General features: G+C 34.5%; 1 protein-coding gene across 1 annotated transcript in view; it reads left to right on the top strand.

The window, feature by feature from the left end:
- The window catches only part of LINGO2 (leucine rich repeat and Ig domain containing 2), a 1164902-nt gene that overhangs the window by 114026 nt on the left and 1029101 nt on the right, over nucleotides 1-21775 (top strand). The window lies entirely within an intron of this gene.

Below are 21775 nucleotides of genomic sequence, written 5' to 3'. Positions count from 1 at the left end.
AATATTACTTATTATTATTCTCATTTTATTCCTAAGGAAACTGAGGCACAGAAAGGTTAAGTAACTTGTCCAAAGTCACACAATAGAAGTGGCTGAGTTAATATTCAAACCCAATGCAGAATCTGGACTCTTAACTGCTATTAGAATTAGAATCCTACCACTGCCCTTTACATGATATGACCCCCAGGGCAAGTTTCTGAATATTTCTGGGCCCCAGTTTTATCATTTATATGGTGGAGATACTAATAATAGCCTCGTCATAATGTTGTTTTGGGATTAAGATGTCCTTGGTCCAGTGCTTGCATGGCACACAGTCTCTTTTAAGGAATACTGTTTAAAGTTTATGTGGCGTGGGTGACAGTTGCTACTACCCCTGCCTCCTCAGGCTTTCATAGGCGTGGTTGTCTTCTTGACTGACACTCCTGTGCCTCCTTCTCTTTCTCGTCTCTGGATACCCTCCTCTAACTCACAGCTCTTTGTGGTCCTTGTCTCTTCCAAGGCTACAACCGCAGTGCTCTTCCTCTCACTTAAACACCAGGAGTTTAAATTTGCTTCTTTGCTAATTCTTCTTAATAGAGAGGTCTTTTTGCCAATGTGGCTGACATTTAATTGCAATGGAAATAAAGCAATAGAAACAAAGGTGTGAATAGGATGAATCTTTTCATGAATTTAAACCTTTGAAGAGGAAGAATTCTAAATAAAAGGAAGGATGTTGGGGGGAATTTGAGCAGGGGATCTTAAGAAATTTCTGGGGCCAGCCCAGTGATGTAGTGGTTAAGTTCACGTGCTCCGCTTCAGTGGCCCGGGGTTAGCAGGTTCGGATCCTGGGTACGGACCTACACACTGCTTATCAAGCCATGCTGTGGCGGTGTCCCATATAAAGTAGAGGAAAATGTGCACACATGTTAGCCCAGGGCCAATCTTCCTCAGCAAAAAGAGGAGGACTAGCAACACATATTAGCTCAGGGCTAATCTTCCTCACCACAAAAAAAAAAAACCAAAGAAATTTCTAAAGTAGTTACATCTGGTGATAATTTCATAATGTATATAAATATCGAATCACTATAATGTACACCTGAAACTAATAAGATATTGTGTCAATTATATTACAATAAAAAAAGTAGTTATATTATTCCAAAATGTACTCCTTCTCCCATGCCAGTATATTCATCAGTGTCTTAGACATATTTTGGCAAATGAAAACTTTCTTCATGAAAGAATGAAAAAGGAGTGTTTACAAAATTGAATATTCTGGCACTTAAATCTGAGGTATTTATTATTCTATCTAGGAGGACAATTATAGTTGTTTGGCAAATCATTTTGAGCAATCTAGTTCAGAATTTTTCTACATGTTGACTTTATTTTGTTTTCTACTAAGATTATTAAAATTGAATATAATGAGTGAATAGCCTGAATTCTACAATTGCCTTTTCAGAATTAAGCAGTCTTACATTACAATTATGAATACTGTTGTAAATTAAGAATGCATTTTCCAAAAATGAAGATACAGTTATGAGAATCTGGGGCTAACCATTAAGAAGCATTTCAAATCATGAAATTTTATAAGTTTGAAATTAATAAAAAAAATCAAGGGCATGTTTAATTGCATATGTGTATAATGGAAAACAAATACACAATGATGAAATCTGGTACATGTTACCCTCACTTATGCTTGTAAATCTATGGAAATGCCTTCCGCTCTACTCTTTCCCAGCTTTCCATGGAGTTTGCTGGAATATTGATGATGAGATGCATTCTGTATTACAACCAAAGGAAATTTTAATACTAAATGAATAAATGAATTGAAAAAAGGAGCCAGAGGAAAGATGCATGGAAATTAATATCACTAAGGTACTTTTTATGAGTTAGTCAGTTTGAATTTGGTGCATTTTATGTAAAATACAATTTTATTTAAAGGTAGATATATTTTAAGTATGAGCTTCCACCTTATATCAATAGATAAGAGTATCAATATATGGCTATGATAATATTTAATCTGTTGTCCCTTTGTTGATTGACTGCATTCTATTTACATATTGATTAATTTGTGTAGATTTATCAAATATGATTCTTCTTTAAGACTGCCAGGTTTTTTCCGAGATTTCTGCCTGCATCTTTTGTAGAATATAAGGCTACTTGCATAATAAGATGTTTTTTATCTTTCTTGAAAAGGTTGATTAATAGTAACTTGAAAGGCTGTGTTCTAGGTTTTTTTTAAAACAAAAACGCAGGGATTTATTTATTTATTTATTTATTTTTTTGTGAGGAAGATCAGCCCTGAGCTAACATCCATGCCAATCCTCCTCTTTTTGCTGAGGAAGACCAGCCCTGAGCTAACATCTATTGCCAATCCTCCCCCCCCTTTTTTTTTCCCCTTTTCCTCCCCGAAGCCCCAGTAGATAGTTGTTATGTCATAGTTGCATATCCTTCTAGTAGCCGTATGTGGGACATCGCCTCAGCATGGCCGGACAAGCGATGCGTCGGTGCGTGCCTGGGATCTGAACCCTGGCCACCAGTAGTGGAGCACGTGCACTTAACTGCTAAGCCACAGGGCCGGACCCCTCAGGGATTTATTTTTAAAGGAAAATTGTCGCGACAATCCAAGATATAAAATATAGTCATTATAGTCTTTGGATATTTGCTGAATAGTTGTTTTCATAGTTATAGGCCTGTTCAGTTCTGAGAATAGGCTATTCAAATTTAAATACTGAAACCTCAAATAGTCACAGTGGCTGAAGCACTGAAATATTCAACTTGTAAAATGATTGTATTTGGTGTACTAGGCAAAAACTCAGACTAATGGATTTCAGACTGGTTCTCAATAGCAAAGATTGAAGCCAATAAGATTAACCACAAATTATTTCTCTCCTGTCCTCCATTTTTGACCAAGCTTTGGCAGATGTTTTCTTTAAAGGATGAGATAGTAAATACTTTAGGGTATGTTGGACATACAGTCTCTGTTGCAACTACCGAACTCCACCAACATACCTTGAAAGCAGCCATAGACAATATACAATGATGAGTGTGTCTGTGTTCCAATAAAGGTTCATTTATCAACAATTAGATTTGAATTTCATTTAATTTTCATGTGTCACAAAATATTATTCTTTAATTTTTTTCAACCATTTAAAATTGTAAAATCATTTTTATTTCATAGACAATACAAAAACAGCAAGTTGAATTTGTCTGGTGACCTTAGTTTGCCTTTCCCTGCCTTAGACTAAGAGTTCCTTAAAGGCAGTGAAAGGCATCCTGTTTATCCTTATATCCCTCAATGCTTAACACATCATAGGGACTCAACAAATGTATGGCAAATGAGTGCTCTGAATGATGTCTTTAATTATAAATTTAATATTGATTTGTTTCTAATGTTGACTTTATCTTAGCAAATGAAACTTATTTCTATGTTTATTTCCACCACATATATGTACCATTTCTTTAATTTCATATATATTTATATATTCAAATAGTTTCATTGAGGTGTAATTTATATACCATAGAACTGACCTGTCTTAAGCGTATAATCCAATGCTTTTAGTAAATTTACTGAGTTGTCCAGCCATCACCATAATCGAGTTTTGAACATTTCCATCATCCCCAAAAGATCCCATGTGCCCATTTGCTGTCAATCTCTGTTTATATATATTAAAAAAAAAATCAGTGGATTAATGTAAGATTCTATTCTATTATGTGCATCAAGTATTCAGAAGACAAATTTGAATTTGGAGATCTGTCAAGACTTGTGCTCTTGGCACTTTATGATTATTAACTAATATGGTCCTCATCCAACCTAATGTGGTTGTTTCTATTATTATCTACATTTTGCTGATAAGGAAACTGAAGTAACTTTCTCAAGTTTGCTCAACTGTAGAGTGAAATCAGCTCAGGTATTGAGTTGGAGGGACAGAGTTTTAAACTGAAGGACTATGGCTCTGGGGTCCATGATCTTAATCACTTTAAGAGTGTAGGATTTTAGCAGCCATTGAAAATACTCACATGAATAATGAAAGGCAATTTTCTAAGAGGCAATTATAAATTAACTTTTGACTTACTGTTTTAGGCAAGCAATAATTTTCATCAAAATCATAACTTCCAACTCTCTTTAATCATACCTAAATCAGAATCATTAGAGAGCATAAAGCAACTGACATTTTATGTATATAGTTTCAAGTAGTAAATAGGAGGCACGTATTCTGCTACTCAGAACATGTGTACCTTTAATATTTCTAGTGTTATGAGAAGCACTGACTATTATCCATCTCTCCAATATATATATCATTTGAAAAGAATTTAAAAAACTGTAAATAGGACTGATTTTGCATGGCATGAACCTTTCCCCTCAGCACTTTCTCATGTAGGTAACAGCCTATTTATTTTTGTTAATGCCTAAAATGTTTTGTTTAAAATTACTTTACAATTCCAATTGTATTCTTCTTACTTTATAAATTTTTCAAAAATGTTACAAAGAGCAGTTAATACACAATCAGCAATAGTTGTATATTCAATTCTAAGCATAGAAATCTCAAAAAAGCATTTTTGTCCTTGAAGAAAATGTTAAATGACATTATTATATATTCAAAATCATTTTTGTATTATGTAATTGTAAATGTTTATGTACTGTGTATATTTCCTCTGTCTTCCCCTTTTAAGTATAAATAAGAAAAATTCATATAAAAAACTTGGCCTTATTTTATTTTGATGCAAGTTGTTATAGGCATGAAAATTTAGGAAATTGCCAGTTTTCTGGCTCCTTGTTTTAGAAAAAAGTAATGTCTTGTAGGGCGAAGTGAATGGTCAGAGGGTTGAGAAATCTCACATCAATGACAAGATCCTGTAGTCTGCTTTAAAGATTTCACAGGCGTTGTCTCCAGGAACCTCATCTCATTCACCGCTACCTGATTCCCAGTAGATATCCTCTGGCATTTTCTGCTATGTTCTTTCTCTTACTCTTCAACCTACCCTGTGATTGTAGCCCTCTTCTTGAGGTGTTTAACCCCACTGATCCTTGTTCTCCTTTTCTTCCTTCTCATTACTATGGCCACTCATGGGAATGGATGGAGGAAGGCCTGAGGCCCTCACATTGCTTCTGTCTCCAAATTGAAGTTGTGGAGGCACCAGAGTTTCTCTAAAGGGATGTTCCACTCAATTCCATCTTGATCCTCTTCCTTGATGAAGAAACAGGAAGGCTGAAGATCTAAATAAGCAGTAGTGCAATCATTAGAGCTCTGTTTTCAATCTGTCTCCATGACGTGTTAGCTGTACCTTCAGCAAGTTATCTAATGTTTTTAAGCTTCAGTTTCCTCATCTGTCTAATGGGGCTAATAGACGTTACTTTGAATATCAAGTGAGAAAATATATAATTAGTAAAGTGCTTGGTACAGAGTGAGCAATCAATGAGTGTAAACTGAGGCTGATTTTTGTGTTTTATCTCATGTATTTAGCACTAACTATCCTGTCTGGCTTTTCACAGTTCTTCAACTCCAATGCTACCTGTGCTATAAATTCTGGTATGCAAATTCGAGTATCTGGATGCCTCCTGATTATGGTCTTGGCTATCTATTAAAAAACAGAATAATAAAAATACTACAATTGGAAATAACTTCAGAAGCTTTTACAAACTCCTACTCAAAGCATCTTTTCCATAAAACCCCTTACTGTGTTTCCCAAACTGTATTCACAAATTAATAGTTCTGAGAGAAGTGCCTGAAAAAAGAGTTTCATAGTGTGGGGAACTCTGAGTACAATCTTCTGCTCTTGAAGGAGAGAACAGTATATTCACAATAAATATTCTGAAATTCTCTGTAATAAATGTTTTATAAAATTTATCAGACTAGAATACTTTGTATAATACTAATTGATATCTGTTTTGAGAAATTATGTCTTAGTGACAGGAAATCCATTGTGAGAGAGAAAAGTCTATTCCATCGTCAGATAGTTCTTGTTAGGATATTATTCTTTGTTTTAAGACAAAACATACCTTATAATGTTTAACTATCTATCCATGTTGTGTCTTCTAAGCAATAGAAGAAAACTGCTTTGGGCATAAAATACTATACGCCTACTTAAACTTCTCATTTCTTCACTTAACAAGACAGCTTCCTCATGTCATATAGGATATATGACCCTTACCATTCTGGTTTCTTATTTCTAAGCTTAAGCAAATCTTTCTTAGAATGTGTACTCACCGCTGAATGCAATGCTCCATATATAGTGTGACAATAACCAAGAACAGTGAACAGTGGAACAGTTTTTGGTTCAAGAAATGTTTGTAATACTGCTACTATCACTTAACAGAAAGTTATATTACCCTGTTGGTTTATATGTAATTTATGGTTAAAAGAAAAATAACCCTCCATGTCTTTGTTTTATATGTAAGTTATAATAAAGCCAGATTTTGCTCATACTATAATTGTGCTTCTGTTCTTGAAATCAAATATAGAACTTTACATCTATCCGTGTACTATTTACTTTGTGTTGGTTTCTGCTTATTATTATAAGATGTCAGGATGAATCTGAATCTTGATTTTGAAATCCAGTAACTAAGCTATCTTTCATAGCTTTCCACTGATCAGAAAAGGACTATCCAAGAGGATGAAATTGAAACATTAACCAGCATTATTTGCCTACAGTTGCTAAAATTTCATTGAAATGTAAACTATCCAGCCTGCGTTCCTCCTTAATGAACATAGGAAGAAAATACATCAAATGCTTTGTTGCAATCAAGACATTTTTATATCAACATCATAAGCCTGCTCTACGAGTCTAAAATCAGTGTAAAGTAAGGTGATTTGTTACTTGATTTTAGTGATTCCATATTGGTTTTTAGACTTTGTGGTTTTAAAAAATAATTACCTACAAAATTCATTTTGAATTATTTATTTTTGAAGTCCCCTGGACATCTATCTCAAAATTAGCAGTTTATAAGTATCCTTTGTCTATTAATATATCCCTGCATGTCTCATATTCTCCATGATTTGTTGAATGTTACTAATTTTTATTCATTCATTCACTCATTTATTCATTTGTCTTTTTTTGTTTTATTTGCAAGCTCTGACCAGACTCATGGAGACTTGAACTCATTTGTAATGGTTAGTTAGATACTTTGTTATTGTTTTTCTATCAGTTTGGTTAGGGAGAAAAAAATGCTTAATAGCTTTGTTTACTATCTTATGGTTTTTCACTTTGGTGGAGAAATACAAAAGGAAAATAGATTTTTAAAATTCAGAATTTTCCATGTCCTATATTAATAATTTGCCATCTTGCCCTAAGCAAAATTCTTATGCTAGAAGTAGCCTTTAAAGCCTCCTGTTTGTTCTCCGTCACAATTTTCAGAAAGCTCGGTTCATTCTGAGCTTATATTTCTTGGGGCTATCACTAAATGTTTGTATCACTCAATTTTTCCTTGATTATGTGTCCCTTCTATCATTCTTTAAAAATATGCACATGTGTGTGGTGATGGGTTGTAATTAGTATTTGGGTGGTGAACATGATGTAATCTATGCAGAAAGAGAAGTATAATGATGTACACCTGAAATTTATACAATGTTATAAACCAATGTTACTGCAATAAACAAAAAATTTAAAAAAATATATATGCTCATTAGCCCTTAATGTGTTTTTGTTTAAATGCATCTTGTTTTTAGTTTTACATCACCTTGTATAGTAGAAATTAAACTTCCTACCTCTCGAGTTCTTTGTTAAGGGAATCATTCATACCCTCTATTCTTTCTGCTTTTTTTTTTTTACATAAGGTTTTCTACCATGTAGGGCATCTAAGTTTCTTTTTTAATTTAAAAATTTAAGATTGTATACATGTTTACTTTTTCTTAAGATTCTCATAATGTTTATGTCACAAATTGCTTCTTGCTTGTTGATCCAAATCATGTCGAGTCCAGCAGTTCTCTTCGTTTCTCCTTTCTCTAATGCAGGTTAAAATTTGGTCAGGCAAATCAAGAAATTCTAGGATTTTCACAGTTTAATAGAATACTTCTAAGAATATGTCCAGTAGTTTATATCCTCTTTGATTTCTTTTTGTCTGTTCAGTATCAGGAATAGACTTGTCCATATTCACCATTTGCAGTTTGTCACTACTATTTCTCTTTTAGGCTTTTTTTAAGCTTTATTTAGATATAATTGACATATAGCATTGTGTAAGTTTAGGGTGTACAATGTGATGATTTTCATTCATCATCATATATATATGTATATAATATGAAACAATTACCACAATAAGGTTAGTTAACACATCCATCACCTCACATAGTTACTTTTTTTTTTCTTTTGGTGAGAACATTTAAGATCTACTCTCTTAGCAACATTCGAGTATATAATACAGTATTGTTAACTTTAGTCACCATACTGTACATTAGATCCCCGGCCGTTATTCATATTGTAACTAGAAGTTTGACCCTTTGAAGACCTTCCTCTTACCCTCCCATCCCAGCAACCGCCGTTCTACTCTCTGTTTCTATGAATTCGGGTTTTTTTAGATTCCACATATAAGTGAGATCATATGGTATTTGTCTCTCTCTGTCTGACTTATTTCACTTAGCATAATGCCCTCGAGGTCCATCCATGTTGTCCCAAATGGCTGTATTTCCTTCTTTTTTATGGCTGAATAATAATACACTGTGTGTGTGTATGTGTGTGTGTGTGTACCACATTTTCTTTATCCATTCATCCATCAGTGAACACTTAGGTTGTTTCTGTGTTTTGGCTATTGTGAATAATGCTACAATGAACAGATATCTCTTCAAGATAGTGATTTTATTTCCTTCAGATATATAGCCAGAAGCAGGATTGCTGGATCATATGGTAGTTCAACTTTTAATGTTTTTGAGGAAACTCCATGCTATTTTCCACAGTAGCAGTATCAGTTTACACTCCCACCAACAGTGCACAAGTGTTCCCTTTTCTCCACATCCTTGCCGACACTCATCTCTTGTCTTTTTGGTGATAGACACCTTAACAGGTTTGAGGTGATATTTCATTGTGATTTTGATGATTAGTGATGTTGAACATCTTTTCATGTACCTGTTGGCCATTTGTATGTCTTCTTTGGAAATATGTCTATTCAAGTCCTTTGCCCATTTTTTAACCAGATTATTTGTGTTTTTTTTTTTTTTTTTTTTTGCTATTGAGTTGTATGAATTCCTTATATAGTCTGGATATTAACCCTTTATCAGATATATGGTTTGCAAATATTTTCTCCCATTTCATAGGTTACCTTTTCATTTTGCTGATCATTTCTTTTGCTGTGCAGAAGTTATTAAGTTTGATATAGTCCCAATTGTTTATTTTTGCTTTTGTTGCCTGTGTTTTTGGTGTCATATCCAAAAAATCATTGCCAGGACCAATGTCAAGGAGCTTTCCCCTATGTTTTCCTGTAGAAGTTTACAGTTTCAGGTCTTAGATTTAAGTCTTTAATCTGTTTTGAGTTAATTCTTGTGAGTGGTGTAGTATTGGAGTCCAGTTTCATTCCTTTGCATGTGAATAACCAGTTTTCCCACCATCATTTATCAAAGAAACTACCTTTTCCCCATTGAGTATTCTTGGCTTCCTTGTCAAATATTAGTTGATCACCTTTAGTCTTACTTGAATACTTTATAGTATGTTCTCAGCTTGAGTTTATAATATTTCCTTCCCTGATCCTGTCTTTCTCAGGATTTAGAATTATGTAACATGATAACTCTATGGCTAATATGTAACTTGTGAGATTCTTTCTCTTTCATAGTGTTTTCTTGACTCCTTAGAAAAGGTGTGACCTTCTGCACAAAGCTCAGCTCAATGACTCTTTATTCTCTCTCCATTAATGTATAGTTAACCTTCTCCCAGTGCACCGTTTGACAATTGAGTTGGCCTTCTCAACCTGACTGGAGTTAGTGCTGTTAATTGCTAGGTGAATATTTGTAATTGGTTAACTTAATACTGTGTGAGGAATAACATTGGGGGATCTGATTAAGAAAGCCATCATAAATAATTTTTTCACTTACATGAGCAAAAGAGTAAAGATTGCATATTAAGAGTATAACCATGCTATATGTTATGTCTTAAGTTAGAAATAATTGATACTATACAATTAACTTCAACTTCTACATCCTTTGCTAACAAGAAATTTTGGCTTTCCTGCCTGCCCTCATTCCCCATACCATCACCCTTGCTTCAGTTTCAACTAGATTCTGGTAAATTCATTTTGCTTTATTGCATAGTAAGAAGCATTTTAACACTGTAATTTTTTCTCCAGTCAAATATTCAGTGTCTTTCTGGTTTTATGACTCAGGGATATTAACTCTTGTCTCTAGGGTGCCACTGTGATCCCAAACACACTGAGTAACTTGGATGCTTGCAATGCAAAGCACTTTGAGTAACCTTTATATAACTTAGTTGGCATAGCTGAGTGTGTACACCTCAAATTTCCTCCTTGGTATCCGGGATTATTAAGACTTAGCTATGCCATAATAACTTCATGCCAGAGCACCTGCTGTCAGCCCTTCTAAAACATGACTCAGCTCTCTCTCTTCTATGCATTCTGGAGGGAAAACCTCAGATCTAAGTTATCATTACTTCAGCTGAGGTTTTCTCTACACTGCCTTTAACTCATCCAAATCTTGTATTCTCTTTTTGCTCAATATTTCCAACAGAAATGACTACCACTTCAAAAATAATTAATCAAAAACACACACAGCTGAAGAAAATACATGCAGAAGGAAATCTTTAGTGTCTTGATATTTATAGAAGAAGAATTCTAAGAATGAATTTTTTTGAGTCTAACTTTTCTTTCAGGGGAATTTCCACTTAAATGAGAAAAACAGTTTTGTTTGAGAAGGGATGTCATTCACATGGGATCTTAAATTTAAGGTCCAATGGATGAATAAGATTGAAGACAACTTTGACGAAGGACTAAGAGCTCCGGCTTTGGGGTCAGGCAGACTTCTGTTTCTGTCCTGGCACTGCATTAACTAGCTGTGTGACTTAGGGCAAGTTAACTAACCTTTAATTTTCCTTATATTTAAAACAGAGGTAATTATTCCTATAAGGACAGATTGTTGATAGGGTTAAATGATATGATGTATGTGCACTATAGAACAAAGTGTCTGTGATAAAAGAAGTGTTCTATAAATTATAACACTTCTGCTTCCAACCCCCAGTCACTGCCACAGGCAGGGGTGTGCATTTAATGCATGTAAGTACCAAACGTGAACATATTTGGGCAATAGAATATCATCACTTTGTTTTTGATGAAGAAAGAAATCTCTTAAGTTCATTTTGTTAAATCTCTTTTCAAATTTTGTGCCACTGTTCTTTAGGTTTTCAAGTTGTCAACAGTATATGTACCTGGCTCCTGGAAAGAATGAATTTAAGGTTATATGATATCTGACATAATAATACACCAACACATGCAGACACACATAATTTGGGACTTTGATAGTGTGATAGTGACCAGACTTTATGTATGATAGGAAGAACCACCTTACCCCTTCAATTAAAAGAAAAAAAAAAAACAGATCATAGAGTTGCTGTGATGATGAAGTGCAAAACCATCTGAAAATAGAGTCGAAATTCTGAAATTTGCCCTTGCTCTACCACCTATGAAATACATGGTCTTGGATAGAACCCTTTCCTTTGACCTGGGAATAACATTTATCCTCTAAAGTTGTTGGGAGGATTAAGTGGGATCATGTATGCAAAAATGTTGTGTAAGCTATAAACTTGTTGTTACTGCAGTTGGGCAGAGTGTTAGAAAAGGTTTCCATTTTTATCTCCACATCTGGATTTAGGAACTTCCAACTTAGTTCATATTTGTATTAGGCCAAATACATAGAGGTTTCTCTCCCTCCCCTCTTCCCATCTTTCCCTCCCTCCCTCTCTTCATTCATTCTTCCTTTCTTTCTCTTCAAAGAAGCTGGATGTATTAAATCATTAGATCATGTTAAGAGATAAAATAACCCATGCTGTAAGCATGTTTTATAAAACCTTTAAGCATCAGCAGGCTGTATGAAGTACCTTTATCACATTTAATTTTTTCAAAACTATCTGAAAATTTCTGCTAATTCATAAACAGATTATATGACACCAGGAATACTTCTGTGTAAGAAACTCCTACCAGGTGGATTTGCTTCTGAGAAAATGTATAGTTCTGCAATCTAAAATGAGAAAATCTTTTCCTGCCCTGTCTAATACAAAGAGTTTTTCAGATAAGCCGAGCTGAGAGAAATAAAAAAATGTTTGCAACTGGAAAGTTAATGAAAATTTATTATTTTCTTACTTATTTCCTTGTGCCACAATTGCAGTCTCCTTTTCCTGCTTTGAATCTTGGCATTCTGGGACTCTTAAAACTTTAGTGAAGAAGACTTGCTCCTCCTATAACATCTGAAAAATCTCTTATAGTACTTTGGTATGGAGTCTTAACTGATTTTGTGCCTTTTTTGGGGGGGGGGCTATCTAAAAACATTGCACAATGAACAATTAAATTCTGACAGTTCTACTTATACTCTTGTTGTATATTTGTTATTCAACTGATTATTGAAATGAAAATTCCACTGGTGATTAAACTAAATATATTCACTTCCGAAAACAATGCCTCGCTCCAGATTTCTTAATCCGCTAGGACATATGCGTGCATAGGAGGAGAAAGATCTCCTTAAGCATTTTAAGGTGCTTTTTGAAAATAATATTCTCCATTCTTTTAACCAATACAAAGATGGCATTGGCAGTATTTTCTCCTTAAAAAGTAATTTATTTTAATTATCTTTTTAATAGTAACTATCACAGAAGATTAGATCCAACAGAGGGTCATGGCTGTAAATATATTTCTCACAGATATATTCTGAAATAATGTAATTATGATAAAAATAATATACACGATTCCTTTTTAATATAGGACAACTCTAAGACATTTGATTTCTGCAAAATGTTAATTAAAAGGAGTCAGGATAAATACCCAACAGCAGAATAGCTGGATCATATGGCAGTTCTATCCTTGATTTTTTTGAGGAATCTCCATATTATGCAAAGTGAAATAAGTCAGAGGGAGAAGGTCAAATACCGTATGATCTCCCTCATTAAGTAGTAGATAATAACAACAATAAACAAACGCATGGAGACAGAGATTGGATTGGTGGTTACCAGAGGGGAAGAGGGGAGGGAGGAGTGCGAAAGGGATAATTCGGCACATGTGTGTGTTGATGGGTTGTAATTAGTATTTGGGTGTTGAACATGATGTAATCTATGCAGAAATAGAAGTACAATGATGTACACCTGAAATTTTATACAATGTTATAAACCAATGTTACTGCAACAAACAAAAAATTAAATTAAAAAAAATAATAATAAATAAATAAATAAAAGGAATTGGGAAAAGGAAAGTATGAACCATGATCTGCCATTTCTTCTTTTATACTCTTAAAACATAATTTTTTCCAGTAAATTGCCAGTATAAAGGACCAAATTAAAGGAAGCATTTCCTCCGTGTTGAAGATGATGATGATGATGATAGGAGCTAATATTGAGTTCTGTCTTATCTCATTTAGCATCCTCAGCTCTTCAAATTTTAAGGCAATGAAGTGATGAGTAGAGAGGTTAACTTGACTGAGGTTACATAGTTTGTAGGTTGGTAGAGCCATGATGTGAACTCAACCAGTGTGACTTCAGGCCAATATCAAATTGGCATTTATGCAATTTTTCTTATTATTTGTTTACAAGTTGATTTTCAAAATCATAAAACCGATTTCACATGATGCCAGTTTACATATACTTCTTTGAACACCTTTGTTGTGAAGTAAAGTAAAATCTGTGAGCTTTCGTCTTATTTGTTAAAACTCCTTGCTGAACCTTTCCCTATCTTGAATCTCTTATGAGACATTCTAGTATACTATCATATATGGAAACAGATTTTAGTAAAAGTTTAGTAAAAAAAAAATTAGTAAAAATTCTTGACGTAAAAGAAAAATTCAGCCAAATGTAGCTTATATCATACTTCTTGTTTAAATGTATGATCTTCTTTAGTAATATTAAAAAGGATTCTGTATTTTGATGCATTTGATGTGTTTGGGATCCATCTCTGGATGTTGCCTCTGCTGTTAATGGTTGTTTATCAATGTTAGACTAACTTTCCTAAATCACTTGTTTTCTTCTATTATTTTCCCATGTCTATTGTATCTGAATCCCTTTACCGTGCATCTTAAGGAGCTGGCTTGCCTTACTTCCCCACCCTGAATCCCGCTGGATCTCAGCAGGAGCTGGCAATTCCGATTAGTCCCCTCATCTCTGTGTTCTCCTCACCTGTACTGATCATGACTTTCTCCATGTTTCTATTTATGATCCTCCCCCAACCGTGTGACTGTTGTTCTTCATCCTCTTGCTCCTTCAAAATCCTATCCATCCTTCAACATCCTTACTTCCTCAAAGAAGTTTGCCAAGTTAACCCAAATCACCATGATCTCTCATTTTTCTCAATTCCTATAGTATTTTCATTACAATATCCAGTTCTTGAATGTAGATTATATTATATTATCTCTGGACTTTTGGATCATAATTCTTACTCACTTACCAGATTATAAATTTACTATAATAAGACAATAAATTTACCAGATTCTGTACAGAATGTGCTCACCTACAAACTTTCGGTTAATGCACTTGGTTGACAAGTAAGCTGGTGTCAAGGAAACGTGCTTCAGCTTTGCTGGCCACCTTCGATGGCTTTGTAAGTCGTGTGAAGTCATTTTAGTCTTGTTCATCTGGATCAACAGCCTGTGATGTGTTGGGAATAATGTCTTGTTTCAAGCTTACTTAAGAGAGAAAGAAGAAAGTTAACATCCCCTCTTGACAGGTTTAAAAAGCAGGAATAATTATGTACATATTAGTACTTGCACAGTGTTCCTTTAGACTTATGAACACGTGAATTTAAGAACAAATTTTTAGGATCTAACCTGTTTCTAAACACTAATCTATGTCCCACAACGTGGGGACTCCAAAAGTAGTCAGTGCTTTGTTGCTTGTTTTCTTTCAGGAATAAAGCTTCTTGATGATTTAAGCTAATATATCAGTTATAAACAAATATTTTCCCCATGAAACTGTCTGGCTAATCTAACAAATTTAGTGGAATATCATGGATTCCAGATGTAGGCACAAGTGTTCACAGTAGAGTATGTGTTATACTGTACAAATGTAGATATAATACGTCTGCTATTTTGTGTCTGTATTCTAGTGAGAGACAGAGTGGGTATCACCTTCTGCTTCTCTATCAGTTTGTTTTCCCAGTCTCGTTAGTTTTCCTTCTCAAGGGTGTGTGCTTATTGTGGATGCTACCGTAGGAGATCTATCTGCATCAGACCACGGCACAAACTATGGCCTAGGAAACTATGTTACTATGCAATATTCCTACACTTTATATTTCCACCTTTTTATTTTTAAATAAAATAACTGTAATGTTTTGCATTTTTCAGATGGTCAATATTAGAAATATTACTTGTGCTTGGCTGTTTTTAAGAAAACCAGTATTGCTGTACGTGCAGTGGACAGACATTATGTAGAGAGAGTAATTTAGGGCTGAATTCCCTGGGGAGCAAATAGGTACTGGATGTGTTGGGAGCATGAGGCTGAGTGAAGATGTTGTGCACTTCACGTACATGTGATTCTTTCCCTTGAAGTGCCTTCCTCACTTCCTTAGGACTCCACATACTTTAATGTAGTTTAAGGACATTCAACAGATAGACTGGAGGCCAAATAATTTCCTCAAGCCTATCACACTTCATTCATTCATTAAATAAACATAGATATAAAAATGTAAGTACAAATTAGAACAGTGAAAGATAGGAAAAGGACCAAGAGAATATAGTCTAGATCGAGTGATCAGTCCTTGACTTTTAACAGTCATCAAATATCACTCATACTATCGTTAGCTATTTGGCGTTATCATCATATTCATCAATCAGCTTGGTTGCTAAGAAATATATTTAAATTGTTAAAAGTAAGCTTTACTATCATAATTATATATATAGTTATATATTGTAGATATTAATAATATATTATATATAATTATACAATTATATATATATTATTATTATGTGCTTTTTTTCCTGCTTCAATGTTCTCTAGATACTGACTCATTAAAACAAGTGAAGGAGGCTTGAGGAGTATTATTTCAAACATTCGAGTAGCAGATTTTTATAGAAATTGTTTCATCAGAATAGAAGCTTTATAGAAATTTTAATTGAATAAAACTATTATGAGGATGATAGTGCTGTCACATATAATTTAATTACATTTTTATTACAACCATTAATCAAACTAGGGTAATTGTTGTATATAACACTGATGTAGAGAGATAAATAGTGTTAATATTTGAGTCGTGGATAGAGGAAGGCATTTAAAACTACAAATGTAGGATACTCTATGTCAAATGTTTTGGTGCGATTTATGGGCTTGCAAATACATTCTCAAGCTCATTGCAGGCAGGATTTTGTGACCACGTTTTGGCTTTTTCAAGTCATAGTGGCTGTAGGGCTAAACATTATTCCAGTCCATGAAAGATATTAAGCAATAGCTTGTATTTTTCTATAAGTGCCATAAAAATTCTGTCATGATTATTGATCTTGTTTAACCATTATTAAATAAAAAATATCAATCTTCAACAAGGCTATTGAAAACTTACTAATATTTGCCTTTCATATAAGTAAGCCAAGTTTCTAATTAAGTCATAAATCTTTGTAACTAAGGGATGGTCGTAATAATAATTTCCATTCCTTGAGAACTGTATGTGAACTAATCATCGTGACAGGTGTTAAACATACATTATCACCAATCTTCCTAACATCCTTGCAGCATAGGTGTTTTCTTCATTTTATTAAAAATTGTAATTAAAATCACACAGTCTATGAGTACAAACTTGTTGCAAAGCATACTAAAATTATAGGAGTAAGTACTATGAAAAGTGAAAGGCTGATGTGCTCCCCCTGTGAGGGAGAAAGATGACCAGCACGACGTACAACAAGGTTAATGTGGAAGGAGTAAATAGATTGCTATGAGATTAAAAGTCCTTCACCGAAGAATTATCCTCTGAAGTGAGTTTGAAGCACTAATTATGGAGGAATATGGATTCATACCCATTCTATCTGATAGAAAGCCCAGCCTCTTAGACTCCCAGTTCTCCTGCCTGTGCATCTGCTGCCCTCTTTTGTTTTCCATCTTTGGGATGTGGTCAGGGCATTTGGAAAGCATAGTTTCACTTTCACAGGTTCTTACATAACACTCATGATTGATCAGCTGTCCTCTGTTCTGAATTGTTTTGTCTAGGACCAAAAAATAACTTTCTGTATCTGTCAATTGTTTGCCCACATAGATCTGTTGATCTTTGCTGAACCGTTAAGGCAATTACAAGAACAACAGCCAGCTTCTGGATGTACATGTGATGTTCACTAAGGCTGAGGGCCAACCAAACCTAATCTGGGCTTTGATGAGCTCCAGGCCAGGGAGTGGCGTGGCAGCAAAGAAACAAATGACAATGCAGTGAAATTGGAAAGGCGTTGCCTCTGAGGAATGGGAAGAATATTATCACAAAGGGCCTAGAAAGGGCATGACAAAGATGATGATGCTTCTTTCCTTCGTAACCTGGATACAGTAGGGGAAAATAGAGTCAATCTCTGTTTCACCAAAATATCTCCTTCAGAGTTGAGAATAGTAGGTAGTCACCAAGATATTTGGCTCACCTTAGGTGACAGTTTAGAAATTAGAAAGAATATAAAATGTGTCATACCTAAAAAAAGAATGTATATATTTTGTGTGCACAATAAAAGTAATGTAGTAAATTTGCACGTAATCTCAAATCAGCTTAAGAGAACAATGCCAAATTCCTTGAGGATCCCTATATTCTTCCCCCTGATCCTCCTTTCTTAGTATCTCCATTGTAACTACTATTTTCATATTGTTACATGTTACCATAAACAACATATTACTTAGTCATGAAATTTTCTTTTCTTTTTTTTTTGTGAGGAAGATTAGCTCTGAGCTAACATCCATTGCCAACCCTCCTCTTTTTGCTGAGGAAGCTTGGCCCTGGGCTAACATCCATGCCCATCTTCCTCTACTTTGTATGGGATGCCACTACAGCATGACCTGATAAGTGGTGCCTAGGTCTGAGCCTGGGATCTGAAAACTGTGAAGTCCAGGACGCCGAAGCAGAGTGTGCGAACTTAACTGCTACGCCACTGGGCCAGCCCCAGTCATGAATGTTCTTAATACGTACAATTGGAATTATGGTCTACCTAGCCTTGGCTTTTCCTTCTTATCTTTATCCTGAAAGACATCTTTGCTGATGCATGAATATGTAGTTCATTTATTTTCACTCCATGCAGTATTTCTCTATATGATGAGACCACACATTATTTACCATTGTCCTGGTGATAGCATTTGGTCTGGAAACAGTTTTTGCTCTTACAAACAGTGCTGCCATGAACATTGTTGGCTATCTCTTGGTGGACATTTGCAAGAGTTTCTCTAGTATGTATACTTAGGAGTAGAATTGCTGAGTCATAAGGATTGGCATATACAGTTTTAAAAGATGATTTTAATTGACTTTTTAAAGTGGTTGTACAAATATATACACCAGTTCGTAGTGTGTAAGAGTTCTCTTGTTTCATATTACACCCCACTCTGCAAATTAGTATTGTCTGATTTTAGCATTTGCCAGTTGGATGGATGTGTATTTCTAAGATTTTAATTAGATTTTGATAATTATTAACGAAGTTGAATATTTTTCATTGGTTTATTGACCACTCAAATTTCCTCCTCTGTGAAATTCTTGTTTAGTCTTATGCCTATTTTTTATATTGATTTGTTTCCTTTTATTAAGGATTTTATTTTATTTATTTTATTTATTTATTTTTTTTGTGAGGAAGATCAGCCCTGAGCTAACATCCATGCTAATCCTCCTCTTTTTGCTGAGGAAGACCGGCTCTGAGCTAACATCTATTGCCAATCCTCCTCCTTTTTTTCCCCCCCAAAGCCCCACTAGATAGTTGTACGTCACAGTTGCACGTCCTTCTAGTTGCTGTATGTGGGATACGGCCTCAGCATGGCCGGAGAAGCGGTGCCTCGGTGCGCGCCCGGGATCCAAACCCGGGCCGCTGGTAGCGGAGCGCGCGCACTTAACCGCTAAGCCACGGGGCCAGCCCTATTAAGGATTTTAGAAGTTCTAAATATATTCTATATTCTAACCCATTGCTAGCCACATAACAAATGTCTTTATCCACTTTTAATAGCTTTTCTATTTATAAATATTTTTAAAAATGTATTCAATCTGTTGAAGTAGAATTTATATATAGTAGAATTTACCATTTTTAAGAGTACAGTTTGATGAGTTTTAACACACATATACCGTCATGTATCTACCACCGAAACGAAGATAAGAATATTTCCATCACCCTAAAAAGTTAACACTGATGACATTGATCTGATTTCTGACCTTATGGTTATTTATTTTAATTGCAGTAACATATACATAACAAAATCTACCATTTTAACAGTTTTTAAATGTACAGTTCAGTGGCATTAAGTATATTCACATTGTTGTGCAACCATCACCACCATCAATCTACAGAAGTTTTTCACTTTCCCAAACTGAAATTCCATACTGATTAAACACTGACTCCCCATTTCTCCCTCCCTGCAGACGCTGGCAACCACCATTCTACTTCCTGTCTCTATGAATTTGATTACTCTAGGCACCTCATATAAGTGGAATCATACAGTACTTGTCCTTTTTTGACTGGCTTATTTCACTTAGCATCTCTTCAGGGTTCATCCATGTTATGGCCTATGTCAGAATTTCCTTCCTTTCTAAGGCTGAATAATATTCTATTGCGTGTATATACCACATTTTGTTTATCTGTTCGTCCTTTGATGGACACTTGGGTTGCTTTCACATTCTGGCTAATGTGAATAATGCTGCTTTGAACATGGATGTGCAAATATCTCTTTGAGACCGTGCTTTCGATTGTTTTGGATATATACCTAGAAGTGGAATTGCTGGATCGTATGGTAATTCTATTTTTAAGTTTTTGAGGAACTGCCATACTATTTTCCATGGTGGCTGCATGATTTTACGTTCCTACTAACAGTTCACAAGGGTTCCAATGTCTGCATATTCTCTCCAACACTTATTTTCTATTTTTTAAGTAATTTCCATATTAATGAGTGTGAAGTAGTATCTCATTGTGGTTTTGATTTTCATTTTCCTAATGATTAGTATATTGAACATCTTTTCATGTGCTTATTGCCCAGTTGTATATCTTTGAAGAAATGTTTATTCAAGTCCTTTGTCCATTTTTCAATTAGATTATTTGTTTTTTGCTGTTGTTGTTGAGTTGTAAGTGTTCTTTATATATTCTGGACATTAATCCCTTATCAGATTTATGATTTGCAAATCTTTTCTTTCTTTCCATGCGTTGCCTTTTCATTTTCTTGATAATGTCTGTTGATATACAAAAGTTTTTCATTTTGAGGAAATCCAATTTATCTAATTTTTTCTTTTGCTGCCTATGCTTTTGGTGTCATGTCTAAGAATTCACTGCCAAATCTAATGTCATGAAGCTTTACCCCTATCTTTTCTTCTAAGATTTTTATAGTTTTAGCTCTTATGTTTAAATCTTTGATCCATTCTGAGTTACTTTTTGTGTATGATGTAACATAACAATCCAACTTCATTCTTTTGCATATGGATATCCAGAACACCATGCCTAGAAAAGACTGTCCTCTTCTCATTGAATGTTCTTGGCACCCTTGTCAAAAATTATTTGACCCGTATATGTGTGGGATTATTTCTGGGCTCTCAACCCGTTGGTCTCTATGTCTGTCTTTATGCCAGTACTACACTATTTTGATTACTGTAACTTTGTAGTAAGTTTTGAAATCAGAATATGCGAGACCTCCAGCGTTGTTCTTTTTCAAGACTGTTTGACTATTCGGATTCCCTTGAGATTCCATAGGAATTTTAGGATAGAATTTTCTGTTTCTGCAAAAAACCTTGTTGGGATTCTGATAAGGATTGCATTAAATCTATAGATTTCTTTGGATAGTACTGATCGTAGAGTTTTGTTTTTTGTGAGACTATCATATATAAATGAATAATAGAGAATATCATATGTAAATGGACTAATAGAGTTTGTATCCTCTGTGTCCTTTGCACAATGCTTTTGAGATTTATCCATGTTGTTGCATGTATCAATAGGTTTTTTTTCCCTATCTTTTGCTGAGTAGTGTTCTATTTTATTGGATATACTGCAAGTTGTTTTTTTCTAGTTGTTTTCAAGAGTTTGTTTTTACCTGTGTCTTTTTGATGGTTTGATTATGATGTATCTAGGCATGATTTAGTTTACCTTGCTTGGGGTCTGCCAGACTTCATCAGTCAATACATTTGTGACTTTTATCAAATTTGAGATGTTTTCAGTCATTGTTTCTTCAAATATGTTTTCTTCTCTAGTCTTTCGCTTCTTCTGAGACTCTAAAAACGTATTTTAGAACTTCTGATATTTTCTGACAGGTTCCTGAAGCTCTATTCTTTTTTTTTCCTATTTTTTTCCTCTATTCTTCAGATTGGATCATTTCAGTTGATCTCTTTCAACTTCACTGACTCTGTTCTCTGCCATCTCCATTCTGTTTTTTGAGCCTATCCTGTGAATTTTTATTTCAAACACTGTATTTTCAGTTCTAAAATTTCCAATTGGTTCTTTTTTCTCCCCAATAGTTTTCATTTCTCTTTTAAGAACTATCTTTCCATTTA

Source organism: Ceratotherium simum, chromosome 20 (assembly GCF_057802395.1).
Source record: "Ceratotherium simum simum isolate JZ-2026a chromosome 20, ASM5780239v1, whole genome shotgun sequence".
NCBI lineage: Eukaryota > Metazoa > Chordata > Mammalia > Perissodactyla > Rhinocerotidae > Ceratotherium > Ceratotherium simum.
Note: the sequence above shows the minus strand (reverse complement) of the source record. Positions and strands in the feature narration are given on the sequence as shown.